Here is a 6,138-nt window from a genome sequence, read left to right on the forward strand (position 1 = left end):
TACCTGCAATGAGCAAGAATCATTCACGATAAACAAGGGCTCGATCATATTTTTAACTCCAAATTCTTTTAAGGAAGCAAAGAAACAAGAAAGAAAGTTTCTACTTCGTCCTATACAACACAGTAAATTCCGCTTGGATTTAAAAGGAAAAAATTAATAAATGAATCAGCCATAAAACTAGAAGCAAACGTAAGGGATATGACATTGGGATAGGAAAGGGATTTCAAAGCATAAAAATATTATTTTTATACCAGGATAAAGTCGTGTAAGGATACTGCTGATAAAAAAACAGGTAAAAATGTAAAACACCCATGCATTAAATGTCAACTCAAAATGGGAATGCCATCTGGAAGTAAAGACACACGTTCATAGTTTCTTATTTCTATTTAGTTTGTGTTTGTATTTCAACAAAGTAGGCAAGTGGCATGTGAAACTGAGAACAACCAATAGCACCAAAAACTTCTGTTTTGTATAACTTTACATGAGCCTGTAATACTTACTTAGATTATAACAGCAATACGAATTTATGATTGGCTTATAATATCTAAAGACCGCACTGCAAACCTAGACTCTGTCTTTAAAATGGTCCACTCACTTTTCAGCCCCGTCTTTAGCTTTAGTAAATTAGGCAGCGATTACAATGTTGAGAGCCACACAGATGAGAAGCGCTCTCGTCACTAATTACAGGCCCAGCACATGTGTCTTCCTAATGTTCTCCCACTGTCCTTCACGTTGTAAAGCTCCAAACAGCCTTCAACAGCCAAAGCAAGGTTGGCAGGGGGAAGGTTTAGAGATGGAGGTGTCTACTTGGGCAGTGACCCTAAAGGAAGGGTGAAATCCATGGGCACACTGCCCTGAGCCTCCGACTTTGGTCCTCATAACGTTCCAGGGCTTTGGGCTTCCCTGGTGGCGCAGTGGATGAGAGTCCGCCTGCTGATGCAGAGGACACAGTTTCGTGCCCCGGTCGGGGAAGATCCCACATGCAGCGGAGCGGCTGGGCCCGTGAGCCTGCGCGTCCGGAGCCTGTGCTCCGCAGTGGGAGAGGCCACAGCAGTGAGAGGCCCGCATATCGCAAAAAAAAAAAAAAAAGTTCCAGGGCTTTAAACACCATCAGTATATATAGGCGGCTCCCACATGGATCTCTATTCCTGACCTCCCCTGAACTCTGGGCTAGCGTATCTTACTGCTTATTTGACGTTTGTCAAGAAGGCATCACAACCTGATATATTCAAAATAGACACTGATTTTTCCCCCCCCAAATCTGCTCCTGCCTGGTTTTCCCCATCTCAGCAACCCCCTAGTTGCTGAAGCCCCGAATGTAGGAGTCAGTACTGACCCTACCTTCCCAGGCTCTCCATCTTTAACCTACCAGCAAGCTTATATCTACAGCCACCACCCTAGTGTAAGTCAGCATCTTCTCCCACTGGATCTCCCGCCATCTTCCCAATGGTCTCTGTGCTTCCACTCTCACCTATTTATAATCAAGTTATTCAGAGATATCTTTTATAAACCTAAATCATTCCCTTAATCGACCACCCCCATAGCTTCCCATCAAATCTGGAATAAAATCCAAAATCCTTACCTTGTCCTCCAGTCATGACATGATCCTGTCCTGCAGACCTCTCTCGCCTGTCCAACCTCCGGAAGTCCCAACCACGCAGCAAACTCTTGAGTCCCACACGCTCTTGCCCACTCTCTGGGCCCCGTTGTAATCTCTCTGCTTGGACGACTCTTCCCTCAAATGATCACACATCTGGCTCCTTCCTTTCTTATGCGTGCCTGGGTTTATGAATGACTTCCTCAAAGGAGTCTTTCCTAACTACCTCTCTTAACGTAGTTTCCTGGTTATGCCTTCTCACATCACTTTGCTTAATTTTCATCACAGTAGTTCTCACTTCCTGATACTTCCTGTCATCTCTGTCCAGCCCCCTGACTAGAAGCTCCGGGAGAGCAGCGGCCTTGTCTAAGAGTGGCAGATGGGGGCTCAATAAAAGTTACAGACTGAATGAATAAATCCAACAAAGTGGAAATAAAGTCACGGGTAGAGGAAAGACGTCTGTGGTCGATACAACTGCTCTATTATGGTAGCAGATTTACTCATCCAGGGATGGAAGTGAATCAATGTTTCCTAAAGATACAAAATTTTTCTCACCCAATGCTTACAAAGAGACCAAAAGAAGGTAATGTGGAAACTGGGTTTTCTTGATTTGTGGGTCCTCCATTGCAGGTCATAGTTTTTGGAGTGATGTAGGACATCTATGTATATCTATCATCCTCAGAACACGGCACAAGCTCCAACTCACCAGTCACAAAATATCACAGGATTTGGTGAGAATGGCCAGCGCTCACTACCTGAAGCGTTTCATCTTCCTTCTCCCGACCTCAAATCTCACTTTGTGCCCCAATTTCTCTTTGTCGCACATCTTTTCCTCTCCAGTAATTTCGAGTGTTATAATTACCAAAAACCCCACTCATGACTATGGTTTTATAAAATGCCAAAAACACAGAAGCCTGGAGTAAAAAGTGAAGCAATGTCACTGCACCAAGCCCCCACCAATCCTACTTCTTTCCCAGAAATAACATCGTCAACCATTTTATTCCATCCAGACCTTTTTCTATGAATTAACATACATATGTCAGATCAGAAGATATGTCTTATTTTCTTTTTTATATACACACGAGATCATACTAAACGCACTCTAAACATACCTTCTTTTTCTCTCATCAACATGTCTTGAGGGTATATATTCTTTTTTTAAATTATTTATGGCTGTGCTCGGTCTTCATTGCTGCGTGAGGGCTTTCTCTATTTGTAGCAAGCGGAGGCTACTCTTCGTTGCGGTGCGCGGGAGGTGGCTTCTCTTGTTGCGGAGCACGGGCTCTAGGCATGCAGGCTTCAGTAGTTGCAGCACACAGGCTCAGTAGTTGTGGCTCGTGAGCTCTAGAGTGCAGGCTCAGTAGTTGTGGCTCACGGGCTCTAGAGCACAGGCTCAGTAGTTGTGGCACACAGGCTTAGTTGCTCTGCGGCATGTGGGATCTTCCCGGACCAGGGTTCGAACCCATGTCCCCTGCACTGCAGGCAGATTCTTAACCACTGCGCCACCAGGGAAGTCCCATTGAGGGTGTATATTCTTTACCTTAACTATTTTACCACTTTTTATGGTACAAATGTATCATAAGTTCTTAGCCAGACTCCTATTGATGAAACTTTTCAGTTTTTCACTATTATAAAATATACAGCAATGAACATCTTCAATCATGTTGCTTTTGATTGACTTTCTTTTACTAGATCTTTTCTTTCACTAGTGCCAATTTTAGTTCTGAGTCCATAGCCCATGATAATCTCACTATTTCCAAGAGAATGAAGCTATGTCAGTCATGTTTTATTCTCAATTTTCTGCACATCATATCTGGTTTTGTGTGTGAGAGATGATTACAGATATGAAATCATATGAAAAACACACAACCTCAAACAAATGGTAAGCAGTAGTGATACCTGTGTTTTTATAAACAGTTTAAAGTTAACAATTCAAGAGAATGATGTTATTTTTGAGCCTCCCAGATATGGAATCAACTGCACTGAGCAAAAACAGACTTCCTTATAAAAAGTAATTTTCATAAGCAGGTGCTTGTTCTACTTCCTTCTAGAAAGATGTTCTTGCTTCACACAAATAGCCGGCAGGTGCTGGTTTTGCCAGGTTATAGAATAAGAACATTGTAGAGCTGGAATAGGCCCACAGAAAGTCAAAGCCATATCTAAGGTCACAGCTGGGTAGTGGCAGAGAAAGGATGACAAGCCAGGTTGGACACTCATTAGGAAGCGTGCGTTTCTCTGACATGCAGACTGACACAGAGGAGAGAGCAATGACTGGAGATAAAGTCCAGACCCTGGAGATGAAAGATCATCTCCATTTCTTGATCTTTGGGGCAGCAGATAAATCAGGAGATACCAAGATATTGTTGCTGGTTGTGTTGCTTATTGCCACATTGCTTCTAGTCTGTTATTCAATTAAACCAATATTCATTGAGCGTCTATTACATGACTGGCAGTGTTTTTGTTCTGGTAGCACTGGGGTAACAGTGGTGACTGAAATAAGTTTCCTGACCTCCAGTAGCTTACATTCTGGTGGAGGGGAGACAGGGACTAAACACATTCATAAATTTCAGGCACTGACTGACAGCAGGTAACATGGATCTAAGGAATGCTTGGCATCTTCTCAAAGTCCTTCCCGCTGTCACAAATGAGCTCCCTTGAATCAGAGATGCTGGGGCGCAAAGATAAAATCAATTTCCAAACACATTTCAAAGGAAGAGAAAGCCAGTTGCGAAGCTTACTGTCAGTTCTATTGAGATTTTCCTACTGAACGTAAACACAGATTACTAGTTAACACATGTGCAGCAGCAAAGGTCCTAGACAAAGGAAAGACTCCAGGACTCGACTCGCAACACCCCAAGTCATTCTGGAAGGTCCCTGAGCACTGGAGTCATTGGTCCCATTGAGAATGACTGCATGACTAGGGCTACTGCTGAGGTACAGTGGCCGCTGCAAAGATGCAACCTTTGCAAGACGGGCGGATGACTCACCGTGAACCTCTATAGAGACCTGCAAGACAAAAGTCTTGCAGACCTTAAGCAGCCAGCATTTTGACGGTAGCGAGGAGACGGCTTTAGCTCCTAATACCCCTAAGAATCTTAAAGGTACTCCAGGGCTAGGAGCAAGCATGTCAGGTTTAGGATTTAGGATTTTCTCTGCCTCCGCACTAGTACCTAAATACATAACTGGGAGCATCAAAGACTCATCTTAAATGTGACCTTCTCTGTGAGGCCTCCCTGGTCACCCTAAAAATAATGGCAACTGCCCCTCCCCCGTAGTTCCTCTCCCCCTTCGCAACTATCTTTCTCTCCTTACTCCTCAGCACAACCCCTCATTTCATTTAACCTCAGTGACTAACACCCACTAGAATGTAAAATCTTTGAGGGCATTTTAAAAACTTTTAATTTTCTTCAATGATCTGTCCCTAGTATCTAGAACAGGGGCATATCATAGGTACTCAATAAATATATTGAGTATATGAATAAAAGAATGAACAAACTAACCAACAGTACCTAAGTGTTGTTATATTGGTTATTTCTGTTGCCCAAGAAAGGAAGCCAAGAACAGACGTCACCCTGTAGAAGAAACTGGAGATCACGACCTAAAACACTTGCCAACCATTTCCTTAGAATAAAGGGTGCTAGAGAAATCACAAACGAGAGTTGAGGGTGAAAGGTCAAATTCATTTCTCTCAGTTTCATGGTGTCTTACTGAGCATATGCCAGGTGAGAGACAAAAGCAAGCAGAGAATGAAATGACCTTTAACCACAGCATGTGAGCTCTTTGGTTAACACAGTTCCCAGGACCTCTTCCCATCTTTCTGTATCTATTCCCTTCATGCTTTGACTTTAAGCAAAGGCTAATATCCCCCAAGGATGTCTACAGACTCAAGCGATCACAGATCACACAGAAACCTTTAAGATGCCCAATAATGCAACTCCATAGCTTCCCTGACAGTGGCCAGGAATCAGAGTAAACTGCAGTTTTGAAACAGCTGCACCTTCACTGCACATGTGCTGAACGCTGTGTTCTCATACGAAAAGCACCAGGAAGGAAACAGTGCCACACCGCAATGGTGGCTGGTGGCATCACAGGACTCCTCTCCGTCCAGGTCAACCTTTGGCAATGACCCTTCATTTTGAAGGTCTGTTGTCAGAAGAACACAGAGGAAGGACAGAAAGCAGGGTGGGGTGGGAAGGGGAAGACCCAGCCAGGGAAAAGTTCAAGGAAACCCAGATATTTGCCTAAGAAAACTGCAGGGTTGCACAAGATGCGCAGATGACTAACTTTCTGTGGTCACTGCATCTGTCATACTTACCACTCTCGTTCTGCACAATGAAAATTTATGATATTTCGCGTGTTATTAGGCCAATTTGGGAACTGAAATGCAGACCTTTAGGGGACTTGCCCAAAGTCTCACCATTAGTAATCAGCAGAAGTAGAATAGAAATAAAAGTCCAACACCTGATCCAAAGCTCCTTCCACTGGTATTTACATGTTCCCTTTGGGCTGAAATTAGCAGGATATTTTCAATTTCTTTAGCA

This window comes from Grampus griseus (assembly GCF_964374135.1).
Source record: "Grampus griseus genome assembly, chromosome: 18".
Classification (NCBI taxonomy): domain Eukaryota; kingdom Metazoa; phylum Chordata; class Mammalia; order Artiodactyla; family Delphinidae; genus Grampus; species Grampus griseus.